The following is a 21862-nucleotide window of genomic DNA, read 5'->3' as shown; positions in this document are numbered from 1 at the left end:
AACCCCGTCTCTAGTAAAAATACAAAAATCAGCTTGGGTGTGGTGGCGCGCGCCTGTAGTCCTCAGGAGACTGAGTCAGGAGAATGTTTTAAAACCGGGAGGCGGAGGTTGCAGTGAGTCGAGATCGCGCCTGGCGACGGAGCGAGACTCCGTCTCAAAAAAAAAAAAAAAAAATCGTAAATCGAGAATGCATTTAATACAGAGGTTAACCCCATCGTAAAGTGGAAAAATCGTGAAGTCGAGCCATTGTAAATCCATGGTCTAGGCCTTCATTTTAAAGACAAGGAAGTTAGGGCCCAGGTTAAATGGTTTTCCTTTAATGAGTAGACCAGGGTTAGAGCTCAGGTATCCTATTCGTCTTTCACCACGGCTTCTTTCTGATTAACCAAATCACCGTATTTACAGCAGTCTCTAAACTCATTGTACTCTCTGAAGTTTTTGCATATGTAGCTTCTGATGATTCATACCCGAATTCAGAAACCATGAGGAGTATGGTTGAGGAACCTATACAAGAGAACGAGATTTAAGGCCTGGTCTTTAACCTCTCAGTATTGCGGTGGGTAAACTCAGTTAAGTGTCTTTTTTCATATGTAAAATAAAGAAGTTAAAACTATTACTACAACTAAGGTCCTTTACAGGCGTAAGGCATTGTGATGTTTTTAAATTCCTCAACTGAATAAATAAATAAATAAATTCCTCAACTGGATGGATCTTCAAGGAGACGAGACTGACAAGAACTGCTCTACTTGCAAAAGTGATGGCAACAATGTATTTTTTAAAAAGAAAGCTAAATCAAGCTCTCTTAAAAAAAAATCCCCCATGCTGCAAGTCACCATTTCACTAGATTAAAACCTCCATCACTGGAAAGTGAGCAGCACCTCTGAATCATGAACAAAAAGGACAAGAACTTTTGTTTCTTTCTTTCTTTCTTCTCTTTTTTTTTTAGCTACTCCGCCTCCCAAAGTGCTGGGATTACCAACGTGAGCCACCATGTCCGGCCTGAAGTTTTGTTGTCTTTATTGCTGCGTCTCCAGTCCCCAAGAACAGTGTGATACAGTGGGTACTCAGTAAATATTCTGAGAATAAATATATCTACTTATAGCCAGGTTAGCATGCACCTGTATTCCCAGCCACTTGGGATGTTGAGGCAGGAAGATAATTTGAGCCCAGGAGTTGGATACCAGCCTAAGCAACATAGCAAGACCGTATCTAAAATAAATAATAAGTTCACTTGTGGTTTTTGTTGTTGTTGTTGTTTTAAAAAAAAAAAAAGAGACGGGGTCTCCCTATGTTGCCCAGGTTGGAGTGCAATGGCTATTCACAGGCGCGATCCCACTACTGATCAGCATGGGAGTTTTGACCTGCTCCATTTCTGACCTGGGCCGGTTCACCCCTCTTTAGGCAACCTGGTGGTCCCCCGCTCCCGGGAGGTCACCATATTGATGCCGAACTTAGTGCAGACACCTGATCAACATAGCGCAATACAGCCCAGAACTCCTGGACTCAAGAGATCCTCCAGCCTCAGCCTCCTGAATAGCTGGGACTACAGGCACGCGCCACCGCACCCATTCACTTGTGTTACAATTCTTGAATAAGATTTTTTTCTTTCCTATTGGAATTTACAAACTGTTAAGCATATTGCATAAAGTGGATGGTCAGTAAATGCTGGAATTAACATTTATCCTTCAAAATGAACTTTACAACTGTGCACATCCTTGTCGATGAACCAGGAACTTACTTTTTGTGGAGCACAAAGTCACATGCCCTTGCACAATACTAACTGCCTCCCACTTATTGGTGTTTCTCTTTAAAAAAAAAAAAAAAAAAAATCTCTGCCTCTACTAGGCTTATTTGTTTTTTCCTGTACTTGTGGAGACAGTAGTACAGGAGCTACTCCTCCCATTTCTCCACAAAAAGTCACATCTTTCCTAAAGTGTTTCTCTACTAGCTGTAAGAGTGGCTGATGTAGAGAATAAAGATCGTTTTATTACCAGAGTGGCCCAGGTTCTTACCCAATCAGGTGTCTTTTCAATGCGTTAACAGAGGTCAGTACTTTAGAAATGTAATTCATTAGGGTCACTTGTAAAGTGACTCAAACACTAACCATTGTTTTAACAATTTAACAATAAATAGTTGAAGTTTTCTGATAATTTACTTTTTTTTTTTTTTTTTTTTTTTTTTGAGACAGACTTACTCTCTTGCCCGGCTGGAGTACAGTGGTGCGATCATAAGTCACTACAGCTTTGAACTCTTGGGCTCCAGCGATTCTCCTGCCTCAGCCTCCCAACGTGCTGGGATTCCAGGCGTAAGTCACTGTGTCTGGCTTTACTTTAATTTTTAAAAGGTAAATGAGGGCGAGCGCAGTGGTTCATGCCTATAATCTCAATACTTTGGAAGGCTGAGGTGGGCAGATATCTTGAGCTCAGGAGTTTAAAACCAGCCTGGGCCTCATTGATAATAGACTGGATTGGAAAAATGTGGCACATATACACCATGGAATATTATGCAGCAATCAGAAATGATGAGTTTGTGTTGTTTGTAGGGACATGGATGAATCTGGAGAACGTCATCCTCAGCAAACTGACACAAGAACAGAAAATGAAACACCGCATATTCTCACTCATAGGTGGGTGATGAAAAATGAGAACACATGGACACAGAAAGGGGAGTACTAAACACTGGGGTCTATTGGGGGGAAAAGGGGAGGGCCAGTGGGAGGGGGAGGTGGGGAGGGATAGCCTGGGGAGAAAAGCCAAATGTGGGTGAAGGGGAGAAGAAAAGAAAGCACACTGCCATGTGTGTACCTACGCAACTGTCTTGCATGCTCTGCTCATGTACCCCAAAACCTATAATCCAATAAAAAATTAAAAAAAAAAAAAAAACCAGCCTGGGCCTTATGAGGAAACCCTGTCTCTACAAAAAATACAAAAATTAGCCTGGCATGGTGCCGTGCACCTGTAGCCCCAACTACTTGGGAGGCTGAGGTGAGAGAATCACTTGAATCTAGGAAGCAGAGGTTGCAGTGAGCCAGGATCACACCACTGCACTCCAGCCTGGGCAGCAGAATGAGGCTCTGTCTCAAAAAAAAAAAAAAAAAATGTAGATTAATCTTTACTTTTCCCAGTTACCAAGGAAGCTGAGAGCTGAGGCAGGGAGGATCGCTTGAACCGAGGAGCTGTGGGCTGTGGTGTGCTATGCTACTCAGGTATCCACACTAAGTTCTCCATCAATATGGTGACTCCCCAAGAGTGAGGGGCCGCCAGGTTGCCTAAGGAGAGGTGAACTAGTCCAAGTCAGAAACTAAGCAGGTCAAAACTCCTGTGCAGGGCCTCAGTGGCGCACACCTATAATCATAGCACTTTGGGAGGCCGAGGTGGGCCGATCACCTGAAGTCACGAGTTCAAGACCAGACTGGCCAACATGGTGAAACCCTGTCTCTACTAAAAAATACAAAAATTAGCTGGGCGTGGTGGCGGGCACCTGTAATCCCAGCTACTCGGGAGGCTGAGGCAGGAAGACTTGCTTGAACCTGGGAGGTGGAGGTTGCAGTAAGCCAAGACGGCCCCACTGCTCTCTAGCCTGGACAACAGAGCGAGACTCCCCCCTGACTGCAAAAAAAAAAAAAAAAAAAAAAAAAACCTCATGCTGATCAACTGTGGGATCATGCCTGTGAATAGCCACTGCACTCTAGCCTAGGCAACATGGTGGGACTATGTCTCTGTAAAATAAATAAATTAAAATCAAAGTAAGACCTAGGCCACTGATATAATAATATCCATTTCCATTCCAGTATGCTTCCTAGGAGAGACTGGAGTAGGTACTGAAATTGTGCATGTGATCCTGTGCAGAGATGAACAGTAATCTGTTCTCTCTGGAGATGAATTTAAAAATTGAGAGCCTCTTTTAGAACCAGACCGTGTGGGCCAGGTGCAGTGGTTCATACATATAATCCCAGCAGTTTCAGAGGCCAAGGCAGGAGGATCTCTGGAGCTTAGGAGTTCAAGACCAGCCTGGGCAACATAGTGAAACTTCATTTCTACTAAAAAAAAAAAAAAAAAAAAACAGGCTAGAGAGACGTGGTGGCTCATGCCTGTAATCCCAGCGTTTTGGGAGACCAAGGCGGGTGGATCATGAGGTCAGGAGATCAAGATCATCCTGGCTAACACAGAGAAACCCCGTCTCTACTAAAAATACAAAAAAATTAGCCAGTCCTAGCGTGCCTAATGGCACACGCCTGTAGTCCTAGCTACTCAGGAGGCTGAGGCAGGAGAATTGCTTGAACCCAGGAGGTGGAGGTTGCAGTGAGCTGAGATCGCGCCCCTGCACTCCAGCCTGGGCCACAGAGCAAGACTCCATCCTCCCCGCCCTCCGCCAAAAAGAAACAAATAAACAAAAATGTTAGCCTGGTGTGGTGGTGCACATCTGTAGTCCCAGCTACTTGGGAGGCTAAGGTGGGAGAATCACTTGAGCCTGGAAGGTCAAGGCTGCAGTGAGCTATGATAGTCCCACTGCACTGCAGCCTGGGCAACAGAGTGAGACCTTGTCTCAAAAAAATAAAAATAAAAAAAGGAAACTGACAGCAGGATCTCAGAGACCCTGGATCTTCTGGTTAGTTTTGAGTCTATTAGCCAACATAATAATAATAAAAACTATGTATTAATATTGTATATAGTTATTAGGCAACAGGAGCTAATACCTGAAATGAGAAGTATCATCTTGTTTATTAACTGGAATTTGAAAGAAAATGGGGTACTTATGGGAGAAATAAGCCACAAACCTTCCCTGAGAGCAGGAACTCAAAGTATAATAATAAGCTACAATGGTAAAACCAATCACATTTTGAAAGATGGATTTGTGTGGTTTTTGTTTGGATAGCTGGTATCTAATTTTGTTAGTTATAAAAGTTATATATCGCCAGTTGTACAGTATTTGTTTTCTAGGGTGCCATAACAAAGTACTGCAGACTAGGTGGTAGAAGGAACAAAATTTTATTTGCTCGCAGTTCTGAAGTCTAAAAGTCTGAGGTCAAGATGTCAGCGGGGTGATTTCACTCCTTGGCTTATAGATGACCTGCTCTGTCTTGCCCTCTGTCTCGTGTGGTCGTCTCTCTGTGTGTGTCTGTGTCCTAACCTCTCCTTCTTATGAGGATACTAGTTATTGGATTAGGGTTATCCTAATGACCACATTTCAATTTCATCACATCTTTAAAGACTCTTTAAAGACTCCAAATACAGTCACATTCTAAGATACTGGGGAGTTCCTAGAATGAGACAGGTAAAATTTAAAAAATAAAATTAAAACGATACTGGGGAGGTAGGACTTTAACATATGAATTTGAAGGGAGAGAAAGACACAGTTCAGCCCATAATATTAGTGTCAAGTTCAGCAAATATATATGTATGTAAATTAACATATCCAGTGCCTTGTTATAACACTCCTGGTTCACAATCCTTATCTGGAACCCTTAAAGCTGGATATGTGTTGTAAGTAAGGCATTTGGGAATTTTCAAAAGGCAGTTGACACAAATACTACATAATTGCCTAATATTCCGAGTGGGTTCTGAGGTAGTGCCTCTTAATCAAACACACTAATATTTCTGAAAAACATAAATATTCATACTAAGTGGGAAAATTAATGTCTATAAATCATCTCACATCACTTCCACTCAGGTTTTGCTGCTAAATTATAAAAGGGCAAGTAAAATATTAAAAAAGCTTTCTCCTGTCCGATGCCACCTGCCCAGTGCCTGTCCCTAGACTGAGACCCAGCCCTATTCGCCCGTGCCCATCACCAGCGCGCCGCCAGCATGTCTGACAAACTGCCCTACAAAGTCACTGACGTACACCTGGGGACCCAGGGCCCTGAACTTTAAGGAGACCTAGATGCCAGGCCTAATGCGCATGCGTGAGCGGTACTCGGCCTCTGAGCCACTGGAGGGCGCCCGCTTCTCTGGCTGCCTGCACTAGAACTTGGAGACGGCCGTCCTCATTCAGACCCTCGTCGCCCTGGGTGCTGAGGTGCAGTGGTCCAGCTGCAACATCTCCACCCAGAACCAGGCCGCGACTGCCATTGCCACGGCTGGCATTCCAGTGTATGCCTGGAAGGGCGAAACGGACCAGGAGTACCTGTGGTGCCTTGAGCAGACGCTGTACTTCAAAGACGGGCCCCTCAACATGATTCTGGATGACGGGATCGACCTCACCAGCCTCATCCACACCAAGTACCCGCAGATCCTGCCAGGCATCTGAGGCATCTTGGAGGAGACCACAACCGCGGTCCACAGCCTCTACAAGATGATGGCTAATGGGATCCTGAAAGTGCTTGCCATCAACGTCAATGACTCCGTCACCAAGAGCAAGCTTGACAACCTCTGTGGCTGCCAGGAGTCCCTCATACATGGTGGCATTAAGCGGGCCACAGACGTGATGATTGCCAGCAAGGTAGTGGTGGTAGCAGGTTATGGTGATATGGGCAAGGGCTGTGCCCAGGCCCTGCGGGCTTCAGAGTTCGTCATCATCACCGACATTGACCCCATCAATGCACTGCAGGCCGCCATGGAGGGCTATGAAGTGACCGCCATGGATTAGGCCTGCCAGGAGGGCAGCATCTTTGTCACCACCGCAGGCTGTGTTGACATCATCCGTGGCCAGCTCTTTGAGCAAATGAAGGATGATGCGATCGCATGTAACACTGGACACTGACGTGGAGATCGATATCAAGTGGCTCAACGAGAGCGCTGTGGAGAAGGTGAACATCAAGCCGCAGGTGGGCCAGTACCAGCTAAAGAATGGGTGCCATATCATCTTGCTTCGGCTGGTCAGTCTGGGTTGTGCCATGGGCCTCTTCAGCTTCATGATGAGATGCTCCTTCACCAACCAGGTGATGGCACAGACAGAGCTGTGGACCCACCCAGACAAATACCCCGCTGGGGTTCACTTCCCGCCCAAGAAGCTGGATGAGGCAGTGGCGGAAGCCCACCTGGGCAAGCTGAATGTTAAGTTGACCAAGCTGAGAAGCAAGCCCACTACCTGGGCATGTCCCGTGATGGCCCCTTCAAGCCAGATCACTACTGCTACTGAGAGTCAGGTATGCACTTCGCCTTCCAGCTGCTATCCTTGCCTAGGCTGTCCCTAAGAGCAAAGGGCATTAACTTTGCGAATGGTTTGTCAGTATCCCTCATCAACTCTCTGGGGCCGGTCACTCAGTTTTTTGGCCTCTGAGCAGCCCTCATACAGTTCCAAGTGTGGCAGCGGGAACTGAGAGGCTCCTCCTCAGGCCCTGGGCATGATGGAGGTACCAGCCACAGGGAACCATGAGCTCAGTGGTCTTGGAACTGCTAAATCAGTCCTTCCTTAGCATCAAAGTCAGTAGTGGAATCACAGAGCCCATGTATTTTGCCATCCAGGCCTTCACCTGGTCTGTGGACTTAGACCTGTGTGGTTGCTTTACAGGTCCAGTGGCTCCTCAGCTCATGACAGATGAGAAGGAGCTATACCGAAGGGCAAAGAGGAACTCTTGTTTGAATTTTCCTGAGAGCCTGGCTTAGTGCTGGGCCTTCTCTTACACCTCATAACAATGAGGTTAGTACTTTTAGTCCCTATTTTATAGGAGTTAGAATAGACTGCTAAGGGGAAAGTGAGAAAGAACAGAGAAGTGACAGCCAGAGGTTGAGAGGGGCCAGAAAACATAAAGGCAGATGTAGATCTGCCACTGCTTTGTAACCAGATGTTTCCTATCACAACTCTGGGTCAAAAAGAGAATAACTTGGCCTATAATGTTTATAATGTTAAAAGAAAGCTGGAATGTAGGTAAATAAAAATCTTGGTGCCTAAAAAAAAAAAAAGCTTCCAATTTTCAGTGCTTTTTGGATTATGGACAAAGAATTATGGATTTGTAAGAATTTGAGAAAGAATTAAGATTACAAAGATTAAGATTTAAAATATCCATGTTCTTAGACCCAGAAATTCTACTTTGGGGAATATATCCCAAGGTATACAATCTAAAATGCATAAAAAATGTTTTCTCAGAAATAGCCATGAAGTTATTTTGATAAACATTGAAAACAACCTGCATGGTCATCAGAAGAGAAAGAAAGAACTGGATTTTAAGAAGTCATTAAAAACAATGTTGATGAATAATTTGTAACAAGAGGCAATCTTTATGTTGTAATGTTAAGTGAAAAATGCAGAATCTAAAATGGATAAATATATAAAAAGCATAGAAAACAGATTATAAGGAGACCTAAATATTAATGGTGACTTGTCAGTCTCTCAATTTCTCTTTTCTTTTTTTTCTTTCTTTCTTTTTTTTTTTTTTTTTTTTTTGAAATGGAGTCTTGCTTGTGTCACCTAGGCTGGAGTGCAATGGCACGATCTTGGCTCACAACAACCTCTGCCTTGTGAGTTCAAGTGATTCTCCTGCCTCAATCTCCCAAGTAGCTGGGATTACAGGAGCCTGCCACCATGCCCAGCTAATTTTTTGTATTTTTAGTAGAGACAGGGTTTCACCAGGTTAATCAAGCTGGACTTGAATTCCTGACTTCAGGTGATCCACCCGCCTTGGCATCCCAAAGTGCCAGGATTACAGGAGTGAGGCACCATGCCCGCTTTTGTGTATGTGTGTATATACATTTAGTTTTATTGTAACAAAGCAACTTGTACATTTTAACGTTTAAAACTGAGCATAATCTTTCCTGTCCAGTAAAACAATAAGACAACTTAAAAATAAACAGGAACAAAATTGCAATAGAGGATGTCAATTCCAAGTAAGATCCTACAGGTTCTGCTGATTCTCCCATTGAGTGGCAGGGCTCAAGTCGTCATTAGGAGAGAATTTATTTTAAAAGTGTCATCTTAAACTGCAAGGATATCTGTCAAATGTCACAATTAAACATGCCAAAGGAGAAGCCATGTTGTCAAAATGCCCGCTTAACCCACCCAAGCATCTCAAACCCACCCTTTGCTGATCTTCTATAATCCCATTTCTCTAAGCCTTTTTTTCTTTTTTTAAACAAGACAGAAACATGTTGGTGAATGCTAACTGTCCATATTCACATAGAGACACAGTATACTCTCTGAGCCTAATATCCAGAGAAAGGAGGAAAAAAGCTAGAATTCTATACACTACTACATGGGGGCCTAGCATCCTCCAGCTTCCGGCAGAGCGAAGGGAGCTGGTTTTTCTTTCTTTCCACAGAGCTTGGTGGTGTTGATTCCACAGAGTTTTTGTTCAGACAGGAAGGGATAAAAATTAATTTCGAATAGAAAGGGGTAGAACTCTTTTTTCCATTGTATTCTGCTCAAGATATTTTCCTCAAAATAAGTTGAGAACCATGGTGTAGAGAAAAGAGACCTCAAAAACAGGGTGACTGAGCACAAGAGGGGGAAAAAAAAGACTGCAACTTGCTCCAGGGATCAGAAAAAATTTTAAAAAAGGAAGGTTGGAATCCATCAGTGTTCTGTTAGTCATCTTCTCCTTCATCCTCTTCTCCTTCCTCCCCTTCATCATCATCTTCATCTTCTTCACCTTCATCCTCATCCCCTCCTTCATCAATATCTTCTAATCCTTCCTCCTTTTCATCATCATCATCTTCTTCTCCTTCTCCTTCTTCATCATCCATATTGGGAACCAAGTAGTATTGTAGTGGGTTTGGCCAAATATCATCTTTGATGACCTCTCCTAACTCATCAGCACCTGCATCAGAATGGTCAGTAAACCAGGTAAAGAAGCTGTCTGGTTCCTCATGCTGCCTCTTCCTGTTGGCTTTATTCTGCATTTGACTTGAACATATCGTCAAATCCTTTCCAGATTTCCATTTGATTTCAGTGGACTTTGAAGATGGATCACCACTCTCATTCAGATGAAGTTCTTTGGAGAAAACTTTATTTTCAAAGTAAGGATTTTCATCAAAAATAAAAATCTATTCTGTAACCTGATTTAATATCTTCAAATTCTGTCACTTCAACTCTGGTCAAATAATGCAATGCCTCTTCATCCTCCTCCCCAAGCAGTGCAGACACTTGTGGATGGTTGACAAATGTTGTTACCCAAAAATTTGGGATTTTGGCAATCAATTCTGACCTCTTCTGAAAAAATGGTTGGCAGAGTTTGTTATGTTTCTGTTATACTTTCAAAATCTCCTCACTGGCTTGTTCATTAAGTCTGTATTTCATTTTGTACTACATCAATATGTTCAATTGCTTTTTGCTGTTCTTTTTCTCCCTTCTTCGACAAACCTGCAGAGGCCCATGTCTCCTCCAGTCCCAGACCAGGAGGTGGTCTTGGTTTCTTCTTTTAAGGCAGGAGGGGAGACTGGCATTTGGGGACCCTGCTGCCGGGGAAGTCCGAGAACCAGAGCACAAGTCTTCTCACTCATCTGGAAGCAAGCAGAACCCTCTTTTTTTTTTTTTTTTTTTTGAGATGGAGTCTCGTTCTGTAGCCCAGGCTGGAGTGAAGTGGTACAATTATGACTCACTGCAGCCTTAACTTCCCAGACTCTACCAATCCTCTCACCTCAGCCTCCCAATTAATTGGGACCACAGGTGAAAAAAATTCAGTCACAGTTTAGCTGATTTTCTGTTACCCAAAGACTAAATGTTGTATTTTAACCTCCAACAAAACTTGTATTAAGTAATAAAAGGAAAAATAGGAAGAATATAATAGGACATACTTAAAAATACACACACATACATGCACACACAAGCAATGAAGAAAATGTATTTAGCTGCAACGTCCTCCTTTCTTTAACTAGTCATGGGACCACAGTTGTTAGCTTTAACAGTGTCCCACTAATCATTCCTTGTTTTCCCTTACTTCAGTCAAGCCCTTAGTAAGGCTTAGTTCTTTCCTGATGAGGCTTGATTTGCATTTCATAGTCGTTTTCATCCTTATTTATCTTTAGTTTGGTGGCATGAAGAGTACTAAATATCCAAATGGCAGTTCCATCTTCCAGTTCAATAGAACCATTGTTGTGGCCTTTCATGAAAGTATTTCTATTCTGGGAATCAAGACCTTCAGATTAGGAGAGTGCAATGCTATGGGGATGGAAAGCAAAATTTCTGCAAGTAGCCATAATAGTGAGAAGAACCACTCCCATTTCCATCTTTTTTGTTTTGTTTTTTGGAGTCTTTCTCCGTCGCCCAGACTGGAGTGCACTGGCATGATCACGGGTCACTGCAACTTCCACCTCCCCGGTTCAAGCCGTTCTCCTGCCTCAGCCTCCCGAGTAGCTGCGATTACAAGCATACACTACCACGCCTGGCTAGTTTTTGTATTTTTAGTAGAGACGGGGTTTCTCCCTATTGGCCAGCCTGTTCTCAAACTCCTGACCTCAAGTGATCCTCCTACCTTGGCCTCCCAAAGTGTTGGGATTGCAGGCATGCACCATAGTGCCTGGCCCCATTTCCATCTCTTGATTATTCTGGCTGTGGGAAAGACAGCACCACATGTTGGTCTCTGATTCAAAACATACACTGCATCTTGGAAGATAGCATTGCATTCTTTCAGGAGGACATTGTCTTTAAACCAACTGAGTTTTCATTAGGCCATTATACTCTTCTACTAGGCCAGATATTTCTGGGTGAAGGAATACATGGTGTGACCAGTGAATTTTGGGGGCATAATCCCATTGTTGCGTTTCTTTTGCTGTGAAATAATCACAAGCACAGTTCTGCAGAATATAATGAAAATCAATAAGGTATTTTATGAGTCCATGAATAGTGGTGCCAGCATTATAGACAGAGAAGGCAAGTCCATATCCAGAATATGTGTCTATTCCAGTGAAAAGATCCCTGTTCTCTTGATGAGGGAAACAATCCAATATAATCAACTGACTAACAGGTGGCTGGCTGACTTGTCTCTTCAAGGAAGGGTGCCAAATAAGAGACAAGTGTTGGTTTGTGCTGTTGGCTAGTTATTATTGTTAGCAGTAGCAATGTAGCTGGGCTAAAGGTCAGCCTTTGTGAGAAGATCATATTGCTGAATCCATACAGAGCCCCTATTCTGGACAATATGACCAGTTCGCACATGGGTCCATTGAAAAATCACTAGGGTGGGGCCAGGCATGGTGGCTCACGCCTATAATCCCAGCACTTTGGGAGGCCAAGGCGGGTGGATCATGAGGTCAAGAGATCAAGACCATCCTGGTCAACATGGTGAAACCCCGTCTCCACTAAAAATGCAAAAAATTAGCTGGGCATGGTGGCGTGTGCCTGTAGTCCCAGCTACTTGGGAGGCTGAGGCAGGAGAATTGCCTGAACCCAGGAGGCGGAGGTTGCAGTGAGCTGAGATTGCACCATTGCACTCCAGCCTGGGTAACAAGAGCGAAACTCCATCTCAAAAAAAAAAAAAAAGAAAGAAAGAAAGAAAAATCACTAGGGTGGCTAGGGAAAGTGGCTGACTGATGTCAAGAGAATGAGTCACTTTGTTCATCTGATCATTAAAAGTTTCCTTATCAGATGGTTCCCTTTGGTGAGTATCTATGTGGGACACAAATATAGTCACATGGAGTGTTTCAACCATCCTGTAAGGTCCATCCACATACCTCTTCCTTAGATCTTCTTGTATCAATCTTGTAATCTTGTCCTCTCTGAGTCCTTGATCATCCAGCCCAAATGTTAGCAACTGCCCATGAATCAGTGTTGATCCATACTTCTGACCATGTTTCAGTCCAGCCAAGGTAGACAACCAAGCATGTTGCTCTAAATTATGCTTATTAGGATAATTTCCCTTTACTACTGTCCATCAAGGCCACCTCTCACTGGGACTGTAATGATGTAACCATACACCTTTGGTTGATAACAGCATATCATGTAGAACCACTTGTACACCAGGTCTGGAATTTTTCCTCCTCAATCTATCATTGTAGAAAACTCCTTATAAAGTAATATATGTGAGTTGAGAGCGGAAGAGTCGCTGCTGAAGGACTCTTCATGGAATTACCTATTTTCCATTTCTGCATAAGTCTGATATATGCCATTCCCACTTGATGACAGATTGCTGCCATGTGTATCCAAGCACCCATTTCATAAAGGAAAGCTCAGTTAACATTGCCACTTGATGTCCCATAGTCAGGCATTCAGTCTCTAGGGCTGAGGGATCTGTGGGGATCGCTCCCCTGTGAGGCCCCTAGGAAATGGGCCTTGCCATACAGTGAGCTTGAGCCCAGACACAGATCCCCAGTTGGGGGAGTCGAGCTGAGGGAAAGCAGGAACTGAGAGAGGGACTATGCTATTCAAAATAATTAACAGACATTACTTTATGGATATGAGGACTTGGGAGGCATTGTGTCCACTTTCGGCTCCTTATGGTTTCTTGCTTGATTGTGTTCATTTTGGACCCTTGTTACCTTCATTGTAAAATATTAAGTATTTACACTTGGTAAGTTACTTACTGTAACTTACTGGGTGTAACTGTAACTTACTTACTGTAACTTACTGGGTGTAACCGTAACTTACTTACCATAACTTACTGGGCGTAACTGACTTACTGGGCTCAACTTACTTACTGGGCATTACTTAGTGGGCGTAACTTGCTTACTGTAACTTAAGTATGTTGATCTGTTGTAAACAACATTAACTTCAGCAAAGTATATAATGGAACATATTGCAAAAATAAAATTGCTGCTTGGACATAGCCTAAGCCAGCCCTCCAGACTCCGCTTTTCTCTTTTCTTTCACTTCCGCGCACTCTCTCCCTCAGGTTGAACGAGACATCTACGTCGGCGGTCTCGGGGACTCCCGCAGGTCGGTAGCCCCCCGGCAGATGTGCCGGACCCCAACATAGGGCTAAATAGCCAGATGGTAGCTGTTTGTGAAAAACTCAAATAATTATTTGCAGTAAAGGGCACGAATTTTCTCCAAAATCCTAGAGGTCTATATGATGGTTTTCCTTTGGTGCAAAGGGTATCTGCTTACTACATAATAGAGTAAGTATTTTATATGTAGAACTATTTCAGTATTCAATATTGCCATTCTCGGGGGGTAATTTTTTTCTTGTTGGAAAGCTTTTGTTTAAAATATGTTGTTTTGGTTGGACAGTGGCACACGCCTGTAATCCCAGCACTTTGAGAGGCCGAAGCAGGTGGATCACCTGTGTTCAGGAGTTCAAGACCAACCTGGTGAGGGTGGAGTGGAAGAAGGTAAAAAAAAAAAAAAGACCAACCTGGCCAACCCCATCTCTACTAAAAAAATGCAAAAATTAGCTGGACGTGGTGGTGTGCCGTAAGTCCCAGCTATTTGGGAGGCTGAGGCAGGAGCATCTCTTGAAGCCAGGAGGCAGAGGTTGCAGTAAGCTGAGATTGCACAACTGCACTCCGGCCTGGGCAACAGAGTGAGACGCCATCTCAAAAAAATAAAATAAAATACAAATAAAATTTTTTGTTTGTATGTTTAGCTTTTGTTTTTACTGGCATAACAAAATAAAACATGTTATTTTTATCTTCTGATCTTCCTCAAAATTCTACTCAGGTTTCTATTGACCCCGTTGTTTTATGTCAAGTTTTCCTTCACTTTCCTTCTCCTATTGTGTTTTCTCTTATATTTTACTCTTTTTATTTTCTATGGATATTGCCTTTTCCATCGACTTTTTCCAAGTTTTCCTCATTTCTGCTAATTTTCTATTTAATACACTTGATTTCTTCTCCTTAGTCTTTCTATTCTTTCTTGCCTCCGCTTTTGTCTGTCTGCAATTTTTTAATCAATTACATTTTATTTCTATTAGTTTTTATTAGTACCGCTTAAAAAGTCTAACACGTGCCCTTGAGATAAGATTATTTATCCTTCTTTTGTTGTTGTTGTTGTTTTCAGACGGAGTTTCGCTCTTGTTACCCAGGCTGGAGTGCAATGGCACGATCTCGGCTCACTGCAACCGCCGTCTCCTGGGTTTAAGCAATTCTCCTGCCTCAGCCTCCTGAGTAGGTGGGATTACAGGCACGCACCACTGTGCCCAGCTAATTTTTGTATTTTTAGTAGAGACGGGGTTTCACCATGCTGACCGGGATGGTCTCAATATCTTGACCTCGTGATCCACCCAGCTAGGCCTCCCAAAGTGCTGGGATTACAGGCTTGAGCCACCATGCCCAGCCAAGATTATTTATCCTTGTAGAGCTTATAGGATTCCTTTTTTGTATTTTGTTTTGTTTTGTTTCTTTTTAACTTAGGGAGGAGCTGGACTTGTAGTGGATACTGGATATTTGATATAGATAAAATCATACTTTGTAAATTTTGTTTTATTTTTGTTTTAGATGGAGTCTCCATCTGTTGCCAGGCTGGAATGCAGTGGTGTGATCTCAGCTCACTGCAACATCTGTCTCCGAGGTTCAAGCAATTCTCTTGCCTCAGTCTGCGGAGTAGCTGGGACCACAGGTGCACGCGCCACCACACCCGGCCAATTTTTGTATTTTTAGTAGAGACAGGGTTTCACCATGTTGGCCAAGATGGTCTCAATCTCTTGACCTCGTGATTCACCCGCCTCAGTCTCCCAAAGTGCTGGAATTACAGATGTGAGCCAACTACCCAGCCAGAGCTTATAGGATTCCAATGGAAAAGATGTCAATGGAAAAACTTATTCAGTACATGCAAACATTTAATATAGTGTGGTTGAATTAGTTGTTGAGGTCAGAGTTTGATATTTCTAAATACCAGAGAGGGTCCCCAAAGCAAAATTCTTATTTATCTAAAGTCATACTGCATCACTAACTCTGAGTGCCCTTGCAAATCTGCATCTTTAGATATGAAAAAGGGAAGGCAACTCTATGTGCATATCCCATAGCCAAGTAAGTTAATGGCGTTGTGTTTATTATAAAAAACAGCTTTTTAATAAACTCTACAGTGGTAAAGATTTCATCTCTGATCATGTATTAAGCGGTTTTATAAGCTTCCAGTTCAAAATATAAATATTGTAGCTACACTTAGAATAACCTCTAATAAAGTCAAATATATTTTAAACATTATTATTATTATTATTTTCTTTTTTTTGAGACGGAGTTTCGCTCTTGTTACCCAGGCTGGAGTGCAATGGCGCCATCTCGGCTCACCGCAACCTCCGTCTCCTGGGTTCAGGCAATTCTCCTACCTTGGCCTCCTGAGTAGCTGGGATTACAGGCATGCTCCATGATGCCCAGCTAATTTTTTGTATTTTTAGTAGAGACGGGGTTTCACCATGTTGACCAGGATGGTCTCGATCCCTTGACCTCGTGATCCACCCACCTCGGCCTCCCAGAGTGCTGGGATTACAGGCGTGAGCCACTGCGCTTGGCCTAAACATTCTTATATAAATATGTTTGACCCAGAAAAGTCTACTGTAACATGTCTGAAAATTTTTTAAGCACCTAAAATTTCTCTACCAATAGCACCAACACAGCTGCAATATCAAATTTCTCGATTGTGAAAATAATATTTTCTTGAGACATAATCTTGGAGAGTGATATTTAAGGAGAAAGTTCAATCTGTTGTCATACACATTTTCAAAAGAAAGTGATCGAACTAACATTGGTTTTTGCAGTAATGTAAATAAAACTTCAGTGATTCCTGAAAGATTTCTTGTAATAAACACGTTGCCATTCAGATAATCCATTTCATTAGTACATTGTATTCTAGAAGCAAATACATCTTATCCCATAGGTAATATAATTAAGATATTTTACATGTTATATGTTACTTAGCATTTCTTTTAAAAATTTGGGTTTTTTATTTTTTGTAGAGATGGAGCCTTAAATTCCTGGGCTCAAGCGATCCTCCTGCTTCAGCTTCCCAGATGGTTGAGATTACAGGTATAAGCCACCACACCTGGTCTTAATATTAATCAGATTAAATATAGTTATATATTTTATATATATTTATATATTTTATATATATATATATATATATATTGAGATGGAGTCTCTCTCTGTCACCCAGGCTGGAGTGCAGTGGCGTGATTTTGGTTCACTGCAACCTCTGCCTGCTGTATTCAGGGTTCAAGCAATTCTCCTGCCTCAGCCTTTCTGAGTAGCCAAGATTACAGGCATGTACCACCACGCCTGTCTAATTTATGTTTAATAGAGATGGGATTTCATCATGTTGGTCAGGCTGGCCTTGAACTCCTGACCCGAAATGATCCATCGGCCTCAGCCTCCCAGAGTGCTGGGATTACAGGTGTGAGCCACTGTGCCTGGCCAGGATTAAATATATTTAAAATTTTTAATATGAATAAATTTGTTAAGCAAAAGGAAGTGGTTGGGATATTATCTATAGCCAGTGTGAAAAGAAAAAATTAGCTGGGCGTGGTGTATGCCTGTAGTCCCAGCTACTCGGGAGGCTGAGGTGGGAGGATCGCTTGAGCCCAGGAGTTCTGGGCTGTAGTGTGCTCTGTTGATTGGGTGTCTGCACTAAGTTCAGCATCAATATGGTGACCTCCTGGGATCAGGGGACCACCAGGTTGCCTAAGGAGGGGTGAACCGGCCCAGGTTGGAAACGGAGCAGGTCAAAACTCCCGTGCTGATCAGTAGTGGGATTGCACCTGTGAATAGCCAGGACACTCCAGCCTGGGCAACATATGAGACCCCGTCTCTAAAAAAATGAAATGAAAGAAAAAATTACTCAATGAAACCTGTTAAAGCACAGTAAGGAAGATTTTATTCAGGATCACTGTGGTAGGCAGAGGAACCACCACCACAAGGTCTTGCAGTGGAAAAGAGAGATTGGGCTCAACTCCAATAACAGCATGGGCCAGTGGGAATTTATAGCCAAGAAGCAGGCTCGGGGGTCAGTGGATAGAAAATTGCAAAGAGAAAACATCAGGGCAGCATGGACCAGTGGGAATTTATAGCCAACATGCAGGGTAGGGGTCAGTGGATAGAAAATTGCAAAGAGGGGCCGGTCGAGGCGGCTCACGCCTGTAATCCCAGCATTTTGGGAGGCCGAGGTGGGTGGATCATGAGGTTGAGAGATCGAGACCATCCTGGCCAACACAGTGAAACGCCATCTCTACTAAAAATACAAAAAAAATTAGCCGAGTGTGGTGGCATGCGCCTGTGGTCCTAGCTACTCAGGAGGCTGAGGTGGAAGAATTGCTTGAACCCAGGAGGTGGAGGTTGCAGTGAGCCAAGATTGTGCCACTGCACTCCAGCCTGGTGACAGAGCAAGACTTCATCTCAAAAAAAAAGAAAGAAAGAAAATTGCAAAGAGGAAACGTCAGGAGTAAGGAGGATTCAGGCTAAACCAAACTAATGGTATTTTTGCCAAAGACAGTCCAGGGTGGCCAGATATCACTTAGGAAATGGGGAGGATGAGGAACCTAATCAGATACTAAAGATGATCAGATATCATGGATGAGCGTGGTTCTTGCTAAATTCACTCAGTAGGGTTCTTTGCTAAAACTGGATTTTACTATAAAGTGGACAAATGGGGCTGGGCACGGTGGCTCATGCCTGTAATCCCAGCACTTTGGGAGGCTGAGGCAGGCGGATCACGAGGTCTGGAGTTCAAGACCAGCCTGGCCAACATGGTGAAACCCCGTCTCTACTAAAAATACAAAAATTAGCCTGGTGTGGTGGCGTGCACCTGTAGTCCCAGCTACTGGGGAGGCTGAGGCAGGAGAATCACTTGAACCCATGAGGCGAAGGTTGCAGTGAGATAAGATCGAGCCCCTGCACTCCAGCCTGGGTGACAGAGCAAGACTCCGTCTAAAAAAGAAAAAAAAGTGGACAAATGGGCCTAGCAGAAGGTTAAGAAGCCTGATTAAAGTTTGGCCAAGCCAGGGATCTTTCTCACCAGATTGCCAGAATTATTCAAATTCTGGCTCTGAAACTTATTAGCTGTGTAACTTTGGGCAAATTACTTAACGCATGCCTCAGCTTTCATATCTATAAAATGGGGCTAATAATAATATATACTTACAGAATTATTATGAGGGTTAAACCACTTAATATATGTACAGCCTTTAGAAAAAGTGCTTTATTAGCTGGGCATGGGGACCTGCACCTGTAGTAGTAGCTACTTGGGAGACTGAGGCAGGAAAAATCTCTTGACCTGGAAGGTGGAGGTTGCAGTGAGCTGAGATCACATCGCTGCACTCAGCCTGGGTGACAGAGTGAGACTTTGTCTCAAAAAAATAAAAAATAATAAGCCCCTAGCACTAATACGTAATATCTAAGTGCCAGCTGTTTTTCTGAGGCATCTCAACACAATGGCTAGACTCTAGAGCCAAACTGACAGTTTCCTTTCTTGAGATGGAGTCTCACTTGTTGTCCAGGCTGGAGTGCAATGGCACAGTCTTGGCTCACTGCAACCTCTGCCTCCTGAGTTCAAGCGATTCTCCTGCCTCAGCCTCCTGCGTAGCAGGGACTACAGGTGTGTGCCACCATGCCCAGCTAATTTTTTAATTTTTTGTATTTTTAGTAGAGATGGGGTTTCACAATGTTAGCCAGGATGGTCTCGATCTCCTGACCTTGTGATCAGCCCACCTTGGCCTCCCAAACTGTTGGGATTATGGGTGTGAGGCACCATGCCTGGCCCAAACTGACAGCTTCTAATTCCGATGCTACCACTTTCTACCTGAATATTGGACAAGTTACTTAACTCTCCTGTCTCTCAGTTTCTTCATCTATCAAATGGGAGTAATAATAGTACTTGCCGGGAGATGGAGCTTGCAGTGAGCCAAGGTCACACCACTGCATTCCAGCCTGGGCGACAGAGTGAGACTCCATCTCAAAAAAAAAAAAAAAAAAGGAATTATTGAATTATTGTGGGTGATAACACAAGTACTGTGGCTGGTCCAGTAAGTTCCATGCAAATCATGCAGATGATTGCTTTTACTTGGCTTACCTGAGTGCCACTGGGGCTTGAAAAGAATTGTTCTTTTTCTTTCCTCTGAGTCATGAAAGCCCAAACAGCTTGGTGGTAGTCTATTCTCCCTGGACTCACTGAATACTCATGGCACAGCCAGGCCAACTGCCAGAATTTGTTCTGTTTGGGGTGTCCTGTCCCTAGGCAAAAGAGCAATTCAGGCCAGGTACAGTAGCTCATACCTATAATTCCAACACTTTGCGAGGCCGAGGCAGGTGGATCACCTGAGGTCAGGAGTTTGAAACCAGCCTGGCCAACATGGCAAAACCCCGTTTCTGCTAAAAGTATAAAAATTAGCTAGGCGTGGTAGTGGGCACCCAGCTACTTGAGAAGCTAAGGCACAAGAATCACTTGAACCTGGAAGGTGGAAGTTGCAGTGAACTGAGATCATGCCACTGTACTCGAGCCTGGGCAACAGAGTGAGACTCTATTTCAAAAAAGAAAAAAAAAATTCAGGCAAAGGAACAATTATGCTTACTTACATTTTATTTTAGGTACATGGCTCACTGTGTGCTGACCTCCAGGATTAGGCAATCCTCCTGCCTCAGCCTCCTGAGTAGCTGGGACTACAGGTTCCTGCCACCACATTCGGCTACTTTTTGTATTTTTTGTAAAGATAGGGTTTTACCATGTTGCCCAGGCTGGTCTTGAACTCTGGTGCTCAAGCAATCCACCTGCCTTGACCTCCCGAAATGCTGGGGTTACATTTTAATTTACATAAATAGGCTATATTTACATAAATAAATGTGCCTATTTATGTAAATTAAAGCAACAAGTAGAGAGGTATAAAATCAGCTGAAGGCTGTAACATGTTTGAGTTGGCTCCAGTTCTCCTACTCTGGAAATGTCTTTAAGTATTTTTTGTGTGTCTAAATATCTCTCAAAGTATTTATCACTTAGGTCCTCTGGGCCTCAATTTTCTTATTTGCAAAATGAAAGGATTGTATTCAAAAATCTCTCATGATTGTTCTTCGTATAAAATTGTAACATTCTAGCATTCTGTTCACATGATACATAGTGTCTGGTTGTGGTGTGGCCTAGGAGAGATGAAATCTTAGTTTCTATTTGAATCAAGGCCAAAACTCAAATGCCAATGTTGGTGACAGAAGCCTAAACTGTAGATCTCAACAAACCTTATACTCTCTTGTTATTATGAAGCAAAAGAGTCCAAATTAATTGTAACCTTTATAGTGATATGTATTTCTATGGCTAAATTACTATGAAACTTCTGGATTACTTAGAAATAACAGAATGTTACAGGTCTGAACATTTCTAAAATATTTTCAAATCCAACCATAAATTTTAAGTTTAAATGAGGCATATATTACATATATGTATTGTGTGTGCATGTGTGTGTGTGTGTGTGTGTGTGTGCTTTGCAGAGTTGATCCATTTTACAAATGTAAGATGTGATCATGTATAAAATCAGCCTGATCTTGAATAGAAAAGCTTTTTAATAATAATTTTTGGAGATGGAAATCTCTAGTTATTTAAGAAGTATTGAGAAATTCTTGCTTCTAAACTGACATCAAAGCATTTCTAGTTGATAAGATGTCCAAATAAGATTTCATGTATATGAAGTCATGCCAGCTGCCAGGAAGAGAAGCAGCTTTACTTTGATGGTTTTGAGTTTCCACATTTGCTTTTAGCTTCTTTGCCAGAGGCACATACTTCCCCTCTACCCCAACAAATTTCTATGATGTTTTTAATAGCAAGGTATTTTTTCCACTGCCTTTTTACTTTTAGCAGATTGCAGAATAATTAATTGGTTGGCAAAATTTGTTGATCTATTATTATGGCTCCTAGTTTATCATGTAATGGTTAATTCTATAGTATTCTTTGAAATATGGCTTGAGCTTATCTTTGTAGTAATACAGTGATCTATTTACCAATATATATTTGTTTGGAAGACTTTTTTTTGTACAAAACCATATTATCATGCCTGAAACCATATTTATATTAGCATGTCTCTTCACATATCCTGGAGAATCTGTTTTGCTGTGTTTTTTGATGATATATTCACTCTTTCAGTAATCAT

At 42.7% G+C, this 21862-nt stretch overlaps 2 pseudogenes; one reads left to right on the top strand and one right to left on the bottom strand.

Annotated features, from left to right (window-relative positions):
• Nucleotides 1-5807: 5807 nt before the first annotated feature.
• On the top strand, nt 5808-7910 carry LOC100385476 (adenosylhomocysteinase pseudogene; annotated as a pseudogene).
• A 1537-nt stretch (nt 7911-9447) lies between these two features.
• LOC100385122 (protein SET-like) overlaps nt 9448-21862 on the bottom strand; it is a 58945-nt pseudogene continuing 46530 nt past the window's right edge.

This window comes from Callithrix jacchus, chromosome 9 (assembly GCF_049354715.1).
Source record: "Callithrix jacchus isolate 240 chromosome 9, calJac240_pri, whole genome shotgun sequence".
Taxonomy (NCBI): Eukaryota; Metazoa; Chordata; class Mammalia; order Primates; family Cebidae; genus Callithrix; species Callithrix jacchus.
This window is presented reverse-complemented; position numbering and strand designations above follow the sequence as displayed.